At 38.5% G+C, this 23688-nt stretch overlaps 1 long non-coding RNA gene across 1 annotated transcript; it reads left to right on the plus strand.

Annotated features, from left to right (window-relative positions):
* Positions 1-13: 13 nt before the first annotated feature.
* LOC120311945 lies at positions 14-23132 on the plus strand. Its single transcript, XR_005557768.1, has 4 exons — positions 14-7619; positions 17214-17326; positions 21548-21640; positions 22431-23132. It is a non-coding gene; the product is annotated as an uncharacterized LOC120311945 (long non-coding RNA).
* Positions 23133-23688: the final 556 nt, after the last annotated feature.

A 23688-nucleotide genomic window follows, 5' to 3' on the forward strand; every position in this document is an offset into this window, starting at 1 on the left:
GAGGGACTGCGAGTGTCGGCCTCCCTTTTACATAAGGGCAAATGGGGCGGCGCTGCGTCCGCCATTCTTGTTTCGGGCAGATTTCTTTCCCTCTGAAAAATTGAGCGGCCAGGTTGGGTTAGGTAATGAAGCCACAGAGTCTGTTAAAGTTATAGTTTGGTCTAAGCAACCATTTTTGAGTATGGCAGGCGTGAGCTTTTCATTGGCTAATTGTTTCTGAAAGTCAGTTTATTTGGTGGAGTGGTTTTTTAAGCAGCCTAAGAAGTTTCTAGGTATATAAAATGTTGTGATCTGTCTTGAAATTATTCTTGATAAAACTGGCAAACGTTTTAAATCCCAGTCATAGATCTTAGGCAACAACTTAGATGAATCCTTGATAAAAAATATTTAACTGGAATATGACATTTTCCTTTGTGATTTTGGAGACCCAGTAAAGAGAGCCGCAGCTCTCCTTGTGAATGTAATATCCAGTTTGTTGTTGTTTTAACCATTCAGTCTTGTGCTACTCTTGCCGACTTTATAGGCACAGCATCAGCTTATTTCCTTAAAGTCTGTCTGAAAAGTCATACATCCATTATTTCTAGTTGGTTCTCTTTTATCAAATTTCCCCGATCTGGTATTCTTCAGATAAGGTATACCTTGATACCCATCGCTTCTCAGCGATGGGAACTGCTTCCCAATAGGGAAGACGATCTTTCAATTATTGAATCAACCTTAAACAAAAAGGATATTGCTTTGTCTATTTTTGAAGGCCTTGCATTTGTCACACCAGGATAAGGCTGCCGATCATGGCATTTCCATACTATGGACTAGTCTGTTTGAGTGACATCACATATATTTATTTCCTCACCAAAAAACGTGTCTGTTAAGATGCCAAAATGAAGAATCACCACTGCTAATTTAACCATTCTATAAGTATTACTCTCCTCTTTTCAAGCCATCCTCTCTTGTTATTAATACCCACAGTCATCATGCATTCAGAGTTAACAATTACATCTGTGAAGAAGTCATTAATTTGGCATTTGTAATGTAGTGTTGCTGAATAAATGGCTTGGATGTTACATCTGCCGATGTTCATCACTTACATTTCAGCACACCTTTTGCAGTCTGTTTAGTTATCCGGTTACAGAAGTTCTAGACTTTATTATCATTACATATAATTGAGGTCTGGCACCTCTTGTTTGCTCCAGTTTGTACGGGATGTATTAGGCCTTTTTTTAGGACAAACTGTGTATAAATATCCAAGATATGCTGGTGAATTTAGTTGCATAGATGACTATACCCTTAGTTTCTTTCTTTATAGGAATTTAACTATCAACAAGCAAACTGAAATATTTGATAATATGAACAAAATTAAGAAAGCTTTTGGAAACAGAAGAGCTTTCAGATAAATACCCTAGTGCTTCTAATCAAGAGACACTATACATTTTTTTCACCTTTTTCTTACCACCTTTTTGTGGTAATAAAATGGATTTGATTGGTTTTTGTGGGGAAAATATAGGAAGATTACAATAGAAAATGACTATGACAGGATCACCCACATAATTTTATATTGTGATTATACAAAAACATTTTCACTGAGAAAAATACCTAGTATATTATTTTCTTCTAGGTATATTTGTATACACACATATACATGTTGCATATATGATAAAGTACACTCTGTATGGAGAAGATCTTCAGTGTAATCCCTATTATATCAATGAATAAGAAATAGTGGGAAAGAGTTTCTGTACAGTCTTTTTCTCAAATAGTCTTTGACGCAGCACGAGCAAGTACAGTATGAGGCAGCTTCCTACACAGTTATTTAAGATTCAATATCAAAGGACACATTTCTTAGCCTTTTCCACACAGTTCAGTTGAAGTGCCATTTTTCCAATCTTGACCAGTAGAAAAAAAACTACTGGAATAAAATCTGCTGCCCAATTGCTGATTCTTATCCTGCCTCAATTACTTCTGTTCATTTAATTTCATTCAGCTAATTCCCCTCCAAATTAACAGATTCACAAACCTTGAAGGTTTCCTTGAATGGTATTGGAAGAAAATTCTACATTAACTTCAGTATAGCCAAGAGTAAATGGTTTAACTCTATCTCATGTGGTCTGGGGATAAGGGAAAAAAGCATCTTATGCTGAAGGGGAAAAAAAGGTTGCCAGGGCATCTTTGTTCTGTGGTTCAGTGAAAAGAGAAAAGGCCTTACATAGGAACAAATGAAAAAAGTTACAAACTTAAAGGTGGGAAGCATTTATTAGAACTCCTGGATTACCCCAGACTTGAATGATGTTATTGACTTAGACTCCACCCAAAAGTCCTTTTCCAAATGCTGCTCTTCAGAATCAAATCACTGTGAACTTTCCTGTGCATGAAAATCTCAGAATTCTCTATTCTTTTGCAGATCATTCTGACTTTGAGGGACTGGAGTTTGCAGAGGAGCCTTTTAGCTATGCCACAAGAAGCTAAATCAAGAGCCATGTATCCTATATCAAGCCTGTACAGGAAGGAGGCTCCTATAATTCTGCCATATGTTTTCAGTGAATTGTGAAGATTTAAATATCACATGTATATAAAAGATCATACTGAACATTTGGTTTAAAGACAGTTCTGAAAAAGTCCTCCTTTCTTGAAAATTAAAATACGGCATTGTCCTGGCACCAAATGTCCAGGCTGTACTGGAAGACAAAGCTGTACTGATAAACAAAATGAGCATTTGCTCAGCCTCAGCAGTTTATGGCATTGGTACTTTTTAAAAAACCAATAATGAGGTATTAAGAAAATGGTAATATATTCAGATGCATTAAAATAGTAGTTTTGTACATAAAGTAGTCAGACTAATGAACAGAAATTGGCCAGAAACAAGCTTTTATTCTGTTGTAGTAGATAACTAAGTTTCAAACAATATATTATGTAGATTTTTTTAAAAAGACATAATAAAAAAATTGAACACTCCCCTAATCCAATAGGTTTGGGGCAACAAACTTACTTTCTTCCCAAGGAACAGTTTTGGCTTACAAATCTGTGCATGCTTACTTGAAAGTTACTATTATTTACTTCCAGAAAACATATAATTATGTGGACTGCACATAATTGCCATCAATTATAGTTATCTGTAGTTGTTGTCTTGCCTAAGTAACCCCCTGTACTTCACATAATAGTACATGAAAGATATTATATGAAAAGTTCACAGTGACCACTTCTTTTATATATTTGAAATTCACCTTCCACTAAACAATCTTACCCTAATGATCCTTAAAAAAGTCACCACTTTTTCTTCATGTTATCATTTATGCATAACTTACTACTCTTTCATTTTCTTGGATGTCTTAACTTGTAAGTACAATATGCTCACTCCAAAAGACTTCAAAGCAAATAATACTTAGGACTGGTTTTTAAGTATTTCCCTAGATAACAGCTGGAAAATGAGATTATGGTTAGAATTTCCAGTCTTCGTGTATGTTGGCCTCTTTAAGGCCATCTATTTTCAAAGTCACTGTCATTAGTCTTTCACAGTGAAATCAAAACAAGTGTTTTGTGGCATGAGATATCAGTATATTTGATGAGAGAACTGGGTTCTAGGAAAGCAAAGCAGTAATAAATTTGTTAGTCTTTAAGGTAACCTAAACCCTTTACTATTACAATTTTATTCCTAACATTTTCAGGTTTTTTTCTCTGCCAATCATATCAGAATATTCTATATCCACTTATTGGATTCAGGGTGCTGAATTTCCCATTAAAGATCTGAATTAAAGCTTTCTGTATAAAGAAAAAAAATAAACAAGTCATTATTTTGATTTCTATCACTATTGGATGATTGTTTCATTGATTATGTGCCATCATGACAATGCTGACTCTTAACCATACAGATAGATTCTATCCAGGATGATCTGTCCCCAACCTGATTCTTCAATTTTTCCAACACTCTGATAATTTGAGTCTATCCAACTTGCTGCTGGTTATTGTCTTCTTCTCTTTCCTTCCACCTTTCCCAGCATTAGACACCATTCCAGAGAGCTAAATCTTCATATAATGTGTCCAAAATATGAAAATTCGAGCAGCAACATTTGTGCCTCAAGTGACAACTCTGAACTGATGTGTGTGATGGTCAGTTAGTTTGTTTTCATGGTTATCTGTGGTATTCTTAGGAATCTTCTCCAGCACTCAAGTTTAAAAGTGTCAATATTCTTTCTAACCTGCTTCTTCAAGTCCAACTTTTGCTTCCATAGAGTATCAAAGGGAAAAACACTGCCTATTCAGTTCTGATCTTTGTAGATGTGTGCACATCCCAGAATTTAAATGTTTTCCAAGGCCTTCATTGCTTCCCTAGCAAGTGCTAGTCTGAGGCATATTTCTTAACTGCTGGTTCCTTTGCTGTTCATTGTTGAGTCTAAAAAGCAAACTGACATCTTCACTGTCAGTCCTGAGGCTGGTTGTCTATAGTGGTCTTTATATTTAATCTTAATCCCATTTTTTAACTTTGCTCCTTGACTTTTTTTTAACAGATCTTGCAAATTATTTGCATTTTCAGCTATCAAAATAGTATCATTCAGGTATTGGTCCTTCCTCCAGTCTTAAAGTCATCTTCTAGCTTCTCTTAGTATACGGTAAACTCAGCAAATAGTTTGAATAAATAAGGAAAGAGTGCACAATCTTGTTTCACTCGTATGCCAACCTTGAGCCGTTCTTGTTTCCCCATGGTCTCTCTGGATTATGGCTTCCTGACCTGTATATAGGTTTTGCCAGTAAGATATTATGGGATTGCTATCACTATGGTGTTACCTAAAATATCTGAATTAATTGGAGAAGTACAGTAGATGTTTTGGGCAGAATTAGCTAAATTGAGGTACAGGCTTGGGGACTGGTACTACAGCTTTTCTCTGGAAACCTGATGTAAAGACTACAATATGTGCCTTGTGTTGGAGGAATAGACTTTTATTTACATTTATGTTTGTACATATATAAAGTAAATAGTATTACTGTGCCATTTTATCATCCAAACTGTATTTTGCAAAGGAAAATAAACTTTGTAGTATTGCTTTTAGAACTGTTCACAGTTAAAATATATGGGCATGCACAACATTATGCAAAACTCCATATATTTAAACTGGAATATATTAGGAACATTAGGTACATCTATATAAAAGTGGGTGTGCTTATTGCAGAGTTGGATTTTTTTTTGCCAAAGTCCACAGTGATAAAAGCAAATACAAGTTTATAATATGACAATTTTTAAAATAACCATTTAAAATAAATGCTCAATTGATGAGAGTTTCATCATATTTCCCAAAGAACTAATAAGGAGGTATGGTCTCTATTCCTGGAGATAAATACCCATAATGAATAATAGCTACTGTTCCTATAGTCATTCCGTGGTAACCAGCTTTGCTAGTACATCATCATGAGAGGTATCTCCCTTGTGTCCTGAACACACATTTCTCCACTCTCTGGGAGATTAATTGCATTCCATTATTTCAACACCTTTGCATTTCTGCCTGATTTTATTTTCCATCTGAACAACATTCTCAGTGATATAAATATGAAGACAACTTGTGAAACCAGGGTGAATGTTCAGTTCCTGTATGCAAAGCAAATTTTTGGATTCATAAATCTTTAACACTATTGGGAACCTGGTATTGTCATTTATGCGTAGTGATTTGGTTCAGGAATCTTTGCTTTCAAGAGTTTTAGCTTTTTGTGATACATAGTTGTCCCTGCCTCCCTCTATCCTTCTGCACGAAAAGTTTGTGTCTCTGAGCTCACATTACAACTACTGAAAAGACAACAGAAGGTCTCAAAGAATGAGAAAATTGTTTGGTTGCTCCATTATACATTTGTTTCATTCATGCTCTATCTTCCTCCCAGAAACCTAGTGCACTGTTTTATTAAAAGACACATAGAGATGCATATATACCACTTCATGAGACAGGATGTGTCACAAAAGTATAAACTGCCCAAAGCTATTCAACAAGCTTAGCTGCATTTGAACCTAAATTTCACCAAATTCCATCAGCATCACACATCTGCTAACATTCCCTCTCGGGTTAAATAATTTGTTTGACAACTTGACTAGCCTGACCAGTTTTATATGATACGATATTCTCAGATACATCTTTCTTTATAAGCTGGTGCTATAAAGAAATGACTACTTGATTATTTAACTAAAAAGTACAAACTAGATGTAATAAACCTTAAGTCTACCCATAGCTTTATGAGTTTATCTACGTTTGTTCCTGTGTAGTTTTTCCTCTGTTTTGAAGGGCTCTTCATGCACTTTCTTTTTTTAGAATTAGAATTTTTTAATGTATAATACTATGAGGCAAGTTTTGTAATTGTACCCCACAGAAGTTTAATGTAGGAATTACTGAAAATTAATGGGTATCACTGCAAGGCACATATCATCCTATCAAGAAGTTACTGTGAGTAAAATTCTATGCAAAGAGATTGTAAAGATAACTCAGTGAATTCTAGCATGTTATTGTGCAAAGTTTCCATCAAAATTGAATAATGGGCACAATTACCAAAATCCATCTGGGATATATGTTGGCTTCCTAAGCTTTTCCAACAGCTCCACTTGAATGAACTTATTTATCATCCTGTAGTCACTGACCATTTTCCAAAGTGAATGGAGATAGTTTCCCAGAAGGTGACTTTCCTTGTGTCTGTCACAACTAGTGGCATATAATGTGTTCACAGCATCATCCAGCCTGGATTGAAGTGTTGTAAAACCTCATAACTATTATTTTAGCACCAGTGGTGGGATGATTCTAGAACACAGGGTTAAATTATAGTGGGAAAATGATTTACAACAATCAGATTATTATTTGGCCCAGGAAACCATGAAGCCTCAGCTTTGTCAGTCAGTACGGCAGCATTTTAAAAAAAAAACCCATTGTTGCTGACAATGTAGTGGGAGGACAGAGAAAGAAATATCATGTTTGAGATGCCTAATTTGAGAGAGCAATAAATGATAGTAAAATAGAAAAAAAAGATACTGTCTTGTTAACATTGTTTGTTTGTTTTTGCTGGTCTGATTTATCTAGGTTTTTTTTTTTTTAAAGTGGTTTTGGATAGTTATATTTTGCTTTGTGGTTTGATGTACTTGAATACTATTTGGGAGGCAGCTGCTTTTTGAATTCCGTTTATTTCAATGGGCCAGGCTGGCCAGGAATGCTGGAAGTTAAAATCTAACACTTCTATTATTAGTATTAGGTTGCAGAAAGCTGATGTGAAAAAAATTAAGGGTTACAATTTAACAAATAAATACCTAAAACTGAGATAGCACTGCGTCACATGCTTTCTTTTGTAATCTTTTTGCTCTGTAGCATATACTTAAGAGTCTAAATAGGCAAAAATTGGGAAGAGACAGCATTGGAACACAAGTCAGGCAACACAGCGTTAACTAGGATCATAGGGCCAGCCATGCTCATTCTTGATATCTCCAACATATGGCAAGGATTTCCATACAGAATGGAGAAAACAAAACTGACAGGAAGAAATGTTCAATATATACTATCTGTCCTTCTCAGCAGATTCTGTGCCAGAGTTATATCCAGGCAACCAAGAAGAAGCCGATACAGAACAGACCAAATTTAGAGAATGTCTTTGCTTCAAATACTGCACAAGAGGTATTTTACAGAGCAATCCTATGCATATTTATTCATGAATAAATCCCACTGCTTTATACGGTGTACTCCCAGGCAAGTATATAAAAGGTTATAGCAGATTAGATCCTAGGGAACATGATGTAAGCTCTTTTACACATAGACACCTTGTCTGAATCAAGATGCAACCGTAATTTGTTTTCTTGAATTTTCTTCCTCTGTTCAGTTATTGCAGTGCCAATTACTTGTTTTGTAAACTCAGTAAACCATTTACACTGTTTACAGGCACATTTATTTGTGTTAAGATCATTTAATAAAAATGCCTTTACTATTTTTCTGAAATTGCATTAAGACATTATATAGTTACATACTCCCGTGTTAAATAAGCTTTTAATAAAATTCATTGCCTTGGAGCATGCACTTCCTCTTTTTCTTTTTCTCTGTTTTTTAAAGCTGCCAGTACCTAAAGAAGTATTTCAGATGTAGTATTGTAATTATGTAATATTAATGAATGGTATCACATGCAGTTCTGTTTGCAAGTCCTTTAATGGATGGAAGAAATTCATTGTACACAACGTGCTTCTTGAGAATGACCTGACTTTGCAAAACTGCCCCAGGTTTAACAGCTCATGTAATATAAAAACAGATGCATAAATAATTGAGAATCAGAAATAGGCAATGTTTTAAAGATGATAGCATTCATGCAGATACTTACAAAAAAAAATCTGCTAGTTAATACTATGGAAGCTTCCTATTTTGCCTGTAAGTGTGATGTACCATCCATATAGTCTTCACTGTACATATTAGGTCTCGGTGTAGCATAATCTTGTATGTTTCCTCAGAAATAAGACTCAGTATCTGAATTAAAACTTAATGTATAAATGTTAGTCTTTTTAATGCCATGTCCTGCCAAATGGCATTAAAATATTTCAGGTATGCCTCGGAAAAAGACATACAACTGTATTGTTGTATATGTTATGTGCATAATATGAGAACAGTCATTCTTCAATGCACCGTGCAAGAATAAATTTTAAATTTTGGGATTCACAACATTATAGGGCTTACTCCAGGCAATAAAATCTAGACTGTTGCATATTTAATACTCCATTTTTTCCTCTTCTATTACAATGGGGGGAAAAGTTGTAGTGTTTAGGCATCTGTTAGGATCATAGAAAGAGCACATGGCTCGTAGTTTTCCTCTATGTTAAGAAACCAGGTTTATCTCATTACTGATGACAGCACATATTGGTAGGTCATGGAGTAAAGGGACAGGCCTGCATGGAGCAGCTGGGGCCCAGAGCCAGCAATCTCATTAAAGTAAGCCGCTGTTGCTGCTGCTATTTTCAGCCAATAATAGATCTTTGCAGCTTGGTTATATTCGGTGAAAGCAGGTCATTACAAATAGCGCTTTTCTGCATATTTTCTAAATTGAAAAGGTATAATTTCTCCTTTCATGTGCTATATTGATAACTTCAAGTTCAGGAATGAAACATGTTGATTAGTTAGTTAAAAGGGGTTAGTTCAGCTTTATGCTCCCAACATTAAATCTTGTTTAGTGCAAACAAATATTGTTTTGATAATAGGTTATTTACACATTATTTTTTTCAATGGAACGCACAACCATCAAAATGATCCTTAGAAACAAGGTGAAATGCCACAGGATTCTCCCTTACCCAGCATTTCTTACTGTTTAAGCTTAACTTTTTTTGCAATTTGTTTAGAACTTAACAAGCAAATCTACATTGTATTTAAGTTCTCTATCCTTCAACAGAATAATATACAAAGGAAATTTGTTGCAGTGTGCAAACATTCAAAATATGGTAGTGGGCAAACAGAATCTCATGAAACAGTCTTTATACTAACCTGAAGGGAATGTATCCATGGGATTCTTTAGATGGCAGACAGAATGCTTTTCTATACAGTAATTGCATCTTCCTTAATGAGCAGATAAACAGCCAGATTTACAGCCTTATCCAGACTTGCTATGTTAGTTTAAACTAAGGCGTTCCTACTTCTGTATTAACTATTGCAAAATTTGTTGTGCAGGCCATTTTTTTTCAGATTGCCAGCCCCAGCACTGGGGAAAATTCAGAATTCTAGGGGCTTTTCTAGTAAGAATACTTCTTAAATAGTGCTTCCTAACCTATAAAACCTCAGATTGTATAGCTACAAGATAACCAGCTTAAAACAACTACAGTGGTGGTGCTTGCTTATCACTGTGAGGCATTCTGGTATGCTAGATGCTCTGAGAATTAACCAGAATAGAACCTCATAATAAAAAAATCTTAATTACCTTGTAGAATATTAATAGTTATATATGGAATAAAGTCAATATAGTTATCCAGTGCATAAGGAAATAGGTACTTTTTAAAAAATGTTACATTTATATTCATTCACTTTCCAAGGTGAAAGAATATGTGTTTACTCATATGGCTATATTTATAGTATCTGATTGTCTTCTGATTCTAATTAGTGGCTGAAAATCTGATGGCTTGTCTGTATCTAATAGAAGAAGCCACTCCTTCATTCGACACTCTGAAATATTTTCAAAGCTTTCAGTGAGAAAGAACTAGGTTTAAAACATTTAATTCTCAGTAGTCATTAAGACTTAAATATATGTTTAAAGTCCGGTTTGTGTTTGCAATGTGCCATTAAAATTATGCTTTCCTAAAGCCTCACCCTGTGCGTATTTACTCTAACCTAATTCTCACTAAGTGTAGTGGAACTGACAATTATTTTCATCTCTAAGTAACTGCAATCTTAAACACACAATAAGTCCCATTGCACATAATGGTTTTTATTTCCAAGGAAAAATGCTTAGCAATGTGCCATTAATTAGTTATGTGGCAGTCTTCATTGCCAGTCTGTCCCCAGAGTAAAGCTGTACCCTGCTGCCATAAAACCTGGCTTTATGTAATGATTATTGGTAATTTCAGTTCTTTTATATATTGCTAGGTATGAGTACATGGAATAAATAAAACTGGAGGACTACAGAAGTTTTTGTGATAAGGGAAGAAAAATCATAATATGCAAGTATAGAGGAGTTTTACCTAGTTTCCATTCATAACTTTCTGGGTCATTACTAGGTTTTCTTAGTTACAGCCTCCAAATATTTATTCCTAATCAGTTTTTTTAAAATAGCTGTGGTGCATAATTCTGCAGCCCTTGAAATGTTCTGGATCTTTTTTCCCATTAGCTTCAGCCAGCAAAGAATACTGCAGTTATTGACTATCCCTTTTTAACTCTTGAATACAGTATATGCAATCAGACATGCTTACTGGCATTGCTTTATTGAAGGAACTGGATCAGATCAGCCAGGCAAATACTTTTGCTAGAGAGAGTGTGCAATGTGTATATAATAATATTTACACATTGTGGTTATGATTAGTTGCAGACATTTCCGAAAAATACTTTATACTTCACATGGAGAAAAATTATTTTTTAGTTATTTAAGTACTGTAACACAATTTTTTTGCTTCTGGTCTTTGAAAGATGAACAAGAACAAAAAGAATGTGAAAATCATAAAGGTTGATTTTTCAGAAGTTAAAAGTTTGCTAAAATGTAGTTCTTCACCATCAAGTACAGGTAATCCCTGAGTTATGACCATTCCCTTAGCGAACATTCAAAGTTATGCGATAAGCACCCCCTAATGTTTACGAAAAAGTCCTGAAATTATGAATGTTGCCGCACCACAGCAGTCGTTCATCCTTACAAATGACCACAGTGGCACTGCATTGTTCACCCTGGCTATTCCCTCCCTCCTCCTCCCCTAGTTCTCCCTAGGTACTAGGCATATGGATTCTCACCTTGCGAAGATAAAGAGGTCCTTTGCTTTCTTGGCTGTTTCGCTGCTTCCTTACGTATGTTCGCAGAGAATGGAGGCCTAAAATAATGCATGATTATGCAAGATCAGTGGTGCGAGATCTCACACTGATGATCTTGCATGATCTCATGGTAGTTTAGGCTCTATTCTCTGCAACAGAGAATGAAACAGAACCCAGGGGAGAACAGACCTCCGGAGGCATGCAAAAGCCTCCCCTGGCCTCTGTTCTGGGCCTCAGAGGCTTGGAGGAGGCCTCCGAGGCCCAGAATGGACTTCCAGAAGCCTGTGACCACCTCTGTTCTGGGCCTTGGGGGCCTGGAGGAGTTCTCCAAAGCCCAGAACAGGCCTTCAGAGCCCCACCAAATTGTTCTCCAGCATCATTTCCATACAGCAGTGGCCCAGAAAAGGCCTCCCATACCCGAAAATGATGCTGGGGGATGCTTCAGAGGGGCCCAGAAGGCCTAATCTGAGTGTTGGAAGCCTTTTCCAGGATGCTGCTACCCGGAAAGGATGCCAGGGGACGCTTCAGCTGGGCTCCAAAGGTCCATTCTGGGCCTCGGAGAACTCCTCCAGGCCTCCAAGGTCCAGAACGGAGGCCAGGGGTGGCGGCCACATGCTTCCGGAGGTCCCTTCTGGGCCTCAGAGGCCTCCCTCTACTCTTGCCAGGAACAGAGAAAGAAACAGGCTGGAGAGGAGACAGATCTTCACAAAATAAGTGACCAGGCATGGCAGGATGAGGAGGAGCAATTGTGGCCCCCCAGGGGAGGGAGCATGAGGTATTTCAGTGGGTCGGGGAGGCCTTGGGTGGTCTGAAGATGGTTTGATCCATAACTAAGCCCCACATTGCCTTCCCCACCCTGATATACCTGATGTTCACTTAACGAGCCGCTCATTCACCCATGCATTAAATTAGCAAATGCATGGGCGAAAGTTGGGAGTGAATCACATTCAAGGTACGAGATTCACTCCTATGAATTCTCAAGTTACAAATGGAATGGCCAGGCTCCATTACATTCATAACTCGAGGACTACCGTACACTACATTGTACTTACATCTGCAATAATAGTGAGTTGCAAAGTATATTTAAAAGTCTTAGACTTTAATGATTTGGTGTTCTTTTATCTAAGTTTTCTTTGATATTGTTCATTTAAAAACCAGAGGTCAGAACATTGATCTTTTAGTTCAAAATTATTTGTGCTGATTGGCAGCAGTTCTGTAACTCTCAAATAGAAGGGTTTTTTTAAATCAATCCCACCTAGAGATATTGGGGATTAAGCTTGAAACATTTTGTGACCTTTTCTCCTTCCCTCTCTCTCTCTCTCTCTAGTGTGTGTGTGTATGCATATATATATATTCGTCATCTTCAGGCTGGTGTTTTCAGCTTCGTGCTTCGAGCACGAAGCTGCTCGAAGCACGAAGCTGAAAACACCAGCCTGAAGATGACGAATGGGACTTTGTCGAAATGTCGCCAAGACACTTCCAATTTTACGCGGGAGAAAACCCGAACAACCAAGGACCTACATACAAACACCCGCGAAAACCTCAGAAAACATATATATATATATATATGCATTCTCTCTCTCTTTCTCTAGATAGATAGATAGATAGATAGATAGATAGATAGATAGATAGATAGAGTGATAAAAAAGGTGTTCACCAAGAGATAAAAACAATACAGTTTTAATAGATAAAACCAAGCTTTCGATAGCTGGGAATCTGCCATCATCTCAGGGTACAAACCAACCAGTAAGGAAACTTGTTTATGAGTACAGCCGCCCCCGCATTCTGCGCATGGACCTCATGACAGGTCCCAGCTGATTGGTTCTAACTTCACTTTCAGTATTTGATGACTCTTTCTTACGATCCCTACTTACATCTGCATGATCGCCCCTCTCCCCACCCCTTTTACTTCTTGAGCCGGGAAGGCAGCGTGTATTTCCCAGAGTTAAAGTGTCCTCCTCGTTATTGAGCTGGCCCCTCCTCCTGTGTTTTCTGGGGCATTTCTCTCTTCTACTCTTCCGGCACACATCACACTTATTTGTGCATTTATCACCATTCTTCATACCGAGGGTTTCACTTTGGTCCTTGTTTTTCTGTGCATCTACTCTTATCGTCCCTCCAGCACCCTCACAGTCCTCATGATTAACCCCCTCCGGAAAACACAGGAGGAGGGGCCAGCTCAATAACGAGGAGGACACTTTAACTCTGGGAAATACACGCTGCCTTCCCGGCTCAAGAACTAAAAGGGGTTAGCAACTCAGGCTAACCTGAGCACAACAAATCCCCCACCCAAACAGAACACTCCCCCAGCCAATCAGAGCACAGCCAACCCCCCCAGCCAATCAGAGCACAGTTAAGCCCCTAACCAATCAGAACACACCTCCACCCAATCAGAACACAGCCAAGCTCCCACCCAATCAATTCATACCCCCACTGGCAGTTAAAAGGAAGAAACAGCTAAGACCACACATTGCTCCTCGAAGCACGAAGCTGAAAACACCAGCCTGAAGATGACGAATGGCGTTGGCGCATTCGGTTTGGTACTGCTAAACGGGGTGATTGAGTTGTTACAGGCAGTGGGGCTGGAGAAGCTACCCTTTCCCCTCTCAAATACGGCAGGCAATTCAATGCCCCCGCCAAGGGTATTTTAAATATGGATCTCTTATCAGGCGATGCTCTCCCCTCCGGATGCCCCGGGGGGGGGTGTGTGCAAACCCCTAGTCCACACGTTAATGCTCCTGCATCTCTCAACGTTCCTTCAGATGCTCGGAGATGTCTGACCGTTTTGGGAGGAGAGGGAAGCCTCTCCAGCCCCACTGCAACTCAGACTAACCTGAGCACAACCAAACAGAACACTCCCCCAGCCAATCAGAGCACAGCCAACCCCCCAGCCAATCAGAGCACAACCAACCCCCCAGCCAATCAGAGCACAGCCAACCCCCCAGCCAATCAGAGCACAGCCACGCCCCTAACCAATCAGAACACACCTCCACCCAATCAGAACACAGCCAAGCTCCCACCCAATCAGTTCATACCCCCACTGGCAGTTAAAAGGAAGAAACAGCTAAGACCACACATTGCTCCTCGAAGCACGAAGCTGAAAACACCAGCCTGAAGATGACGAACGGCGTTGGCGCATTCGGGTTGGTACTGCTAAACGGGGTGATTGAGTTGTTACAGGCAGTGGGGCTGGAGAGGCTACCCTTTCCCCTCTCAAATACAGCAGGCAATTCAATGCCCCCGCCAAGGGTATTTTAAATATGGATCTCTTATAAGGCGATGCTCTCCCCTCCGGATGCCCCGGGGGTGTGTGTGCAAACCCCTAGTCCACACGTTAATGCTCCTGCGTCTCTTAACGCTCCTTCAGATGCTCGGAGATGTCTGACCGTTTTGGGAGGAGAGGGAAGCCTCTCCAGCCCCACTGCAACTCAGACTAACCTGAGCACAACCAAACAGAACACTCCCCCAGCCAATCAGAGCACAGCCAACCCCCCAGCCAATCAGAGCACAACCAACCCCCCAGCCAATCAGAGCACAGCCACGCCCCTAACCAATCAGAACACACCTCCACCCAATCAGAACACAGCCAAGCTCCCACCCAATCAGTTCATACCCCCACTGGCAGTTAAAAGGAAGAAACAGCTAAGACCACACATTGCTCCTCGAAGCACGAAGCTGAAAACACCAGCCTGAAGATGACGAATGGGACTTCGTCGAAACGTCGCAAGACACTTCCAATTTTACGCGGGAGAAAACCCGAACAACCAAAGACCTACATACAAACACCCGCGAAAACCTCAATATAATATATATATTATAATATATATATATATTATATATATATATACTATATATATATATATATATATATATATACTGTATGTCTTTAAATACCAAGAAATCAAATAGAGATGATGTTAGAATAAAATTCTGCTTCCATATCTTGATTATCCTGTCCAAATTGTGTAATTGAGAGATATCAAAGGCCATAAGCAAATTTAAAAGTATTGAGTTTGAAAGACTCTATACTGTGTTGGGAAATATATTTGTTATTGTCAAACATTCAATAAGTATATGAAATCACTTTGTTTAAAGTGTATGTAGTACACAGGTCAAATGTGGGAAGAAATCACCAGACCAGATATACTTGAAAAGCAACATTATTTGTAACAACAGCTTTGTTGCCAGAAGCTAGAAACTGGTTTAGATCCTGTTTTATTACTGAAGTCAAGTGTAGTTGTTTTATAATTCCCATTATGCTCCTCCTATGTCTCTTATTCCGACTTTCCAATCAACCATGCACAATATTATAATGCACGTCTTACCTTTTATGGAATAAAATACGTGTGGCATTTATAGAACTTACTCTGATGTTCATTTGCTGCATTTCATTTATCAGAAGGCCATATAAACACTGTGTCATATCCATCCATCCAGCTCACAAAAGAACAGCACACAGACATTTTCCTCCTCCTATTTACATGCAGCACATGTAAATAGACACATTTTGAGCATTTGACTCAATAAGGTTTGCCTATTTGCTATATCAGAATTAAGCTTTACTTGGCTGTGCAATTATTAAGAAAATATGTGCATGTCCATGGGTGTGAACAGTCCATCTACAATGTAAAAATAAAACAACTAGGTGTTAACTTCTCCTTTGAACATATTGTCTAGCTCTTCTACTTGCCATAATTTTCTGACTCTGCCTATGTTTTGCAAATTGTGTGTCTTCAAAATCTCTGATGGAGTTGGGTTATAATTGCCCATTTGTCATGTTGCCAGGCCAAGAAGGCTCTGCATTTGCTCAAATGACTATGAAGATATTATTTACTCTCCGTTTGTTATGAAGCACAATAAAGAAAAAATGCCAGGAACATTGCTGGCAAACATCTTGATGTCAGCAGAGAAGGTTATAAAATCTAATATAAAAAGTTTCTTCCACTGTTTCCCTTCTAGATGACTTAGAGGTCAGGATTTAGTTTGCTCTATTATAGACTGGGTTATTTGTCAGATTCCGGTACATTTAGTTTTAGGGGGTGGGGAATGAGAAAAATAGCAAATAGCAATTCTCAAACTGTGTACATTTTAGTATGCAAATGTGCATGCATGCAAGCACATGCATACACACACTTATCTTTTGACATTGTAGTACTTCCCAAGCTTCATACTCTTCAAATATTTTGACACTAAACTCCCTGTAATTCCCATTCCGGCCAAAGAATTTGGAAATTCTGGTGTCAACTCATTCAGAGGTAGCAGATTGAGGATGGATTCTGTACATGCTTTCCACTATATGGATTGTGATCTTATTCCTGTTTGCCATATACCATTTTAGCTCAACATTGTTGCCCAAGAAGTCAAGATAGGGAGGTAGAAGAAAGGAGAGAAATGATATAGAAGTTAGCACTGTATCAAAAAATACGCTTTTTATTGTTCTTTTGTCATGTTTTAAATATAAATACTTAAATATGGCTGCTGTTGCCTTCAAAAATATAGGTACTATATGATTCTGGAAGGACAGTCCAGGTTTTAGCCAGCAAAGCTGCCAAAATGGAGCATTATTCCTAAGTTAAATTTATAGCATCTTCATGTATCCCAAACATATGAGTCCAAATGTCCATCCAATGAACTGTAATATTTTTGCAACTCAGTGTAAGTTTGATTATACATTCATTTATATCTTTTGCACTTGTGCAGTTAATCTGTTGTAATTGTGTATGGCCTGCTGCTGAAATGCATAAGAAAATGTATTTTCACATATATGGAATGCAATTAATTTTAACCCTTTAGTTATTTTTTAGGACAGAAACAAATAATTTTAAAATGCAATCAGAGAGGGTGACTTATGGGAACTGTCTCTGCCTTGACATCGTCAGCAACATACTGAGTCTTATAATAAACAGGTACGTTTTAGTCGTACAGTACTGTTTCTGCTCATTCTGCCCCATTTCCACCATCTATTTGTACTGGTTTCATATGTTGATCTACTATATTAAACAAAACATGTAGAATAACAGTCACTCAAATAAAGTGTCATCATGTATAGTATACTGATACAGTAGCACCTAATTTGTGCCGTGTTACCAGGATACCTTTGATCAGTGATGGGATTCAAATATGTGAACAACTGGTTCTCTGTGTGGATGCCGCTTCTAGAAGTCCATTCTGGGCCTGAGTAACAAAAAAATTAGCTACCGGTTCTGCTGAACTGGTGCGAACCGACTGAATCCCACCACTGCCTTTGATGTACATTCACTGAAATTATAAATTAGGTATAGGTAGTTCTCATTTAGCGACCATTGAAAAAGTAACTTTGCAACCAATGACTGCACTATAAAACAAAGGAAAGCAGAGGTAAATTCATAAGCACAGAGATGGTATTAGTATTTCATATGATACAGTTCAGATAAATGCTACCCATGGACAATTTTTTTTGTTTCATTATGAAAACTATAGCACACCAATCACTCAATTGTTTAAGGAAGTCCAACACATCTAAGCAGCACCAGATTGAGGATTAGAAATTTGTCCTAATTTATTTCTTAACTGGGTAAGGAACTTAACATTAGATGTTCAGATGAAACTTCTCTATAGTAAACAATTTCATGCATTGCCACATTTAATGCACATTAAATGAATCCTGATAATACGGCATATATTAGATGCTATTGCATCAGTATTTTCACATACCATGGTGACTCTTTTTTTATTGGTTCTTATTATATGTTTAACATTATTTTTGCTAAGCTCTTGGGGTTAGTTTGTTTGCCTTTGCTGTTTTGGTAAAACGAAGATAAAATTAAGCATGTTAGGGTTTTAAAGAAGAACTTTTTTATTTTTTTAAAAAAAAAACATTATTCAAAGGCTTGCGTTTACAGTACACACACAGCCCAACCTTCTCCGCAACCCTGCAAAAAAAAAAAAAAAATCTTATCAAATTTGCCTTTCTCCCAGTTTTATATTCTACCGGTTACCAGCATATGCAAACAGTAATGCACATCTGTAATGAATACCATATGCAATTATCTGCAACACCACCTCCCTAAATGCCAGAAGTGGCTCTTTTAACCGTCCTCTAAATTTGTTATTTTCTGTTGCATTCATTAAGCTGTCCTTTTGTGCACATCAAATAAGGTTTTCAATGCAAACTGATATTTTACGTGCTTTGTTGGCCTATAGGTAATTATCAGTGGGATTATTTTAATCCATTTTCTTCATGTGTTGCACCATTATTTATTGTCCCAAGCAAACTAATAAATAAATCTGCCACACTGAGATTTCTGCTAAGTAATACATCTATAGCAGGGGTGTCAAACTCAATTTCATTGAGGGCTGCATCAGCATTGGGGTTGCCCTCAGGGGGCCAGGTGGGTGTTCCAGGGTGGGTGCAGCCTACTAGGTGGGCGTGGATGGAGTGGGTGTGGCCTACTGGGTAGGCATGGCCAGCTCTACATCATTTGCGTCAAGGGTGCATGTGGGGGCCTGGGCAGGAGTAAACAAATCTGAGGGTCTGTGGCAGAAGGGGGTGGGACTGGGGCAAGTGCTAAGGCATGGTGCATTTCTTCATTCCTCACAAAGGGTGACACCTCCCCAGCATACACCCAGGGGGCGGGGCCAACACAGCAGGTTGGTTCCTTGCTGTTTCCAGACGTCCTTGTGGAGCTAAGACTGAATGCATTTCAGCATAGATGGCCACCACAAAATTGTACATTGGCTCCCGGCTAGCCTGGACCTGGACCAAGGCAGCAGAGGCCATTCCCTCACTGTTTATAGGATGGCTTCGTGGGCCACATAAAACCACTTCGCGGGCTGCATCCGGCCCCCGGGCCTTGTGTTTGACATGTCTGATCTATAGTGTTCAGAGCTAAAGGGAAAAAGTCTGCCAGTATGTTCTCGGTTCAGGATGCGATTTAATTCAAGAATGCTTTCAGACATAAACTTAACATTGTGTCTACTCAGAAGACAATTTCAATGAGACTGACTACAAAGTAAGCAGGTGGATTGCAAACATTTGGGCCTTCAGTTTTTTCAGAATTACCAACTTGTGCTAATCCCATTCAGTATAGACACTGACACAGAATAATAATAACAACAATAATAATAACAACAACAACGATGATGATGATGATAATGATGTTGGAAGAGACCTTGGAGATTGTTAAGTCCTCGAGTTAATGGTGAAAGAAGAGCAAGCAGTCTGTAGCCAACAGTTCTTTATTCTTTTTCTGCTCACTCCAACAATAACTCAGAGACGCGCAGGCTTCTTATCTTGTGTCCAGATCCCCGGGCAAAATGGTTACAGATAATGGCGCGCTTTCATGCCTCGCGCATGCGCACAAGGCTGGCGCCGCTCAGTCTGGCCCCGGGCAGCTTGCAGCAACCCCGGGACCATAGCAATGTCCCGAGCCTGCTTTTGCAGGCTCAGGACACAACAAAGATCATCTAGTCCAATCCCTGCTCAGGAAGAAAACTCTATATCTTTTCAGACAAATGGCTGTCCAGTCTCTTCTTAAAAACTTCCAGTTTTGGAGCATTCATAACTTCTGGAGGTATTTGTAGTTGAAAAAGATGTGGAGCACCTTTATTCCCACCCCAGCACTCAGGACAGATGATCTGAACTTCATTTACCCAAAGCTGCCTTGATCATGTGGTTATCTGGAGTGATAATATAATGTAAAAGGATTTAATTTAAGGACTAATGTTTGTCCCAGATCCAACACATTTAATAAATTCTACCAACAGACATCCTCTGCAATAGTGAAATGTAGTGGTGACTAATTAAATATTAAATGAGTCTGTGTGGTTAGATTTTGATGATCTTTGCAACTTAGAAGCTGGCAAAAATTTGCTGAGTAATACCGTAAGATTAAGAAAGGCAAAAGGACACAAACTACTGACCATGTGTTTTATGTTTGTGTGAAATAGTAGAGCCTTCTCCCAGAAGTGAATGAAAAATCTGAAAGGATTTAAGAAACATTAAAAACAGTATAGCTGAATATACATATCAAACTAAGCCATTATGTGATTTGCTTGGTCTTGGCTTAGTTCTCATTACTCTGTTATCTAGTTCAGTGTAACTTATAAAACAAACAATGGCTTAAGCAGAGGAATCCATAACCTTTTTGGAACCATTTTAAGAACATATATGGGCATTCTCACAAAATGATTGCTGTGGCAAGTGTGGTCACTCACAAAATACTCAGTTACTAGAAAGTAAACAAAACACTGGGCTGTAGCTATGTACTATTTGATTTTCTTCTGGATTCCAAATATGATCCAGAATGATTGCTGAAAATACAGATATGCTTGAAGTTAGTGATATGCTTTGCAACATATCAGATTGTTTTGTTGTTTCAATTAAAAGAATCTACTATTAGGTTGAAAAGCTTAGTGGTCACCAAGGAGTATGACAGAGGCATATCATTGCTCAGGCACTACTTTGAGGACCAGCAAAGATCTGGGTCCAGTCGTAGTGTTTTGAAAAAAATGTATTGTTGATCAACACGTGCAGAATTGTACTACAATTTTCAGGTCTCCCTAACAAGACTGAACAACAGTGCTCCCGACTTTTTCAGTCATGAGGAAAGCCATCCCTTTTAGAAATTTTTCTGGCCTTCCTTATTGGACCATATTTTAAATCGGGGGTGGGGACGGTGGGAGGATGATCAAGTCTAAGATCAACTATTTCCATAGAAATGAAATGCAGCTCCATGACAAAAAATTCCAGAGATCAATTTCATATTGACTGCATGGCTAGGCAAGATTCTGCCAGTGTTCGGTGTGGGATCCCACACTGCTGGCTTTTAAGTTCAACTGTCGGTGGGGAAAATGCTTTATACCAAGAGTCAGCAGAATCCGAATCACAGCCTTTAAGTACATGGGTCTGCAGCACAGAGTAATAGCTGCATAAAGATCCAGGCTTTCCTGGAACACCATCCTATCGCTGCTGTGATCATGCCTTTACTTGGGCTTCAGTATCTCTTTTCCTGGAAAAGCATTTCAATTATTAATCAGGGTTTTACTGCTGTCACCAGTGGACAATGGGGAGCTTTGATTTCCTTTTGTTTACTCCTCTTATTCAGCAAATTTCTCTCTTTCCTTTTTTCCCCCCTACAACACAACAGATTCATCGATGCAGAGGTATCAGCTGATAATACAACACATATACCACAAAGAGATACAAAGGCAACAGCGCCTTGTTCTCCAAAATACTGAAGGTAATGGTTGTTCTATAATGTGTTCCATTTTCATCCCAGCATGTGCAAACCTTCCCTGTAATGGTGGCAGTAAAACCATTTTCATGAAAAAGACTTTTCAGTTCAGTTGGCTAGTTGGTGAACAAAATGCTCCCTTGTTCTAGCGAATTCCTCTGTGTCCCAAACCAATTAAATGAAGGGTGGCTCCACTAGGTGGTTCACAGGGGTTGACCTCCTGAGCTACTTCAGGTGACAAAGGCCCCTAGCTAGAGTCAAACAAGGAGAGGAATATGTGTATTAGTACTTGTTTACTGTTCAAATTGCAAAATAAAACAGTTTCTCTCTGGGCCATTGAACTATTTTATAGCTCTGTCAACAGAAGGTTGATGTTGCCATAGGGGGTCACAAGGGTGCATGGTATTCACAGTGATCTTTGCACTATGTCCTGTAAATAACAGCCCCACCATGCTTTCACTTGTCTTTTTTTAATAATTAGCAGCAAGCAAGTACAAACATGGTTGGCCTTTAGTGTTTTCAGACATTTGGAAAAAGCAGTATATTTTCTGTGTCCTTAACATGCAACTGTTCAGAAAGTAAAGAAGCATATAGTATGACAAACCAGCCTTCTTTTGCCTCCTTCATATTAAGAGCATTTTAGTAATATTTTTTGTCAGCCCATGGCTTCACTCTAGTTGTTGTCTTGTGTATTTGCTGAGTGGCAGTTGGTCATCCATTCCCAATCTAGCTTAATCTCTCACCATATCCATTCTCCCACTCTTACATGTACCTTTCATTTAATTCTTTCCTTCAGTTATCTCAAAGAAGACATACAGTGATTCTTGGCATTTATCTTCGCAACAAAATTGAAAACACCCTAAAGATACAAAGAATAACCAGGCTCCTGGATCATCCAATATGATCTACATTTGAGGGAGATCTCTGTAATCTTAGTGTCTTCAAGCCCCCTTTTCAACTGAATTTCATCTTCTAGCCACTTTATATAATATCTCCTCCCAAGTCCCAAAATGTTTCCTGTTTTCCCCAAGTTATTGGATGCAGGTCAGATTTCCCTATTGTTAAGACTACAATCCTTTGCATGATTATTAGTCAGTTCAAACCGATTTTAATACAGTAGCATTTGTCTCCAGGTTAATACACATCAGGCCAAGTTAGTTCAGACTGTAGTCTGTTTTCTTTTGTATAATGTTTTCCAGGGCTGCAGATCTCACTTTTGCCTTAAAAACGCCTCAGCTGCAATTACTGCACTTTAATTGCCTAAGCATAAATATAAACCAGAAATAGAGAATCAAAGAAAAAGAAGCACAAAAGCATACATTTGTCAGGGAAAACTAGTTTTGCATATATTTTCATCTCTTCTAATACAATTGCATTAATAATGTTTAAGTCAGTTTTATTAACAATAGGAGACACTAGAATGTGCTGTATAAATTTATAAATGTATACAAATTTATACAAAGAAGAGGGAGTCAAATTATTCTCCAAAGCACCAGAGGACAGGACAAGAAACAACGGTTGGATCTAGCTTAATTCTTTGCTCTGATCTCTCTCTCTCTTATATTGGAGGTCAGAAACTTTCTTTAGGAAACCAACTGAAGAAAATAGAATAGAGTGTGGGCAAAAAGGTTTGGCATTCCCTTTCTGCCATTCCTTTATGACAAAAATGGAGCTCCTTCCTCTTTCTGATGTGATTAGGATGTCTGAACAAAGGATACGGAATTGCTTAGCAGTTTATATGTACCTTTCTAATAGAAATTTAAATGATATACATTCCTCTAAGCCAGGGGTAGGCAACCTTGGCTCTTTTATGACTTGTGGAGTTCAACTCCCAGAATTCCTGAGCCAGCACAAGTCATAAAACAGCCAAGGTTACCTATCCCTGCCCTATTGTTAAGACTACAATCCTTTGTGTTGAGTCCGTGGCGGGAAGCAGACACGAGAAGCAGTTGAAGTTCACAGTTTTCTTTATTCTGCGTTCAGCTTACAAGTAGATGGCTTCAGCAGCTCCCAAAACCTCCCAACTTCTTATATAGACATTTCCCGGGTAAAAG

The sequence above is a fragment of the Crotalus tigris genome, unplaced genomic scaffold, assembly GCF_016545835.1.
Source record: "Crotalus tigris isolate CLP2741 ecotype Arizona unplaced genomic scaffold, ASM1654583v1 scf7180000017568.12009008, whole genome shotgun sequence".
Lineage (NCBI taxonomy): Eukaryota > Metazoa > Chordata > Lepidosauria > Squamata > Viperidae > Crotalus > Crotalus tigris.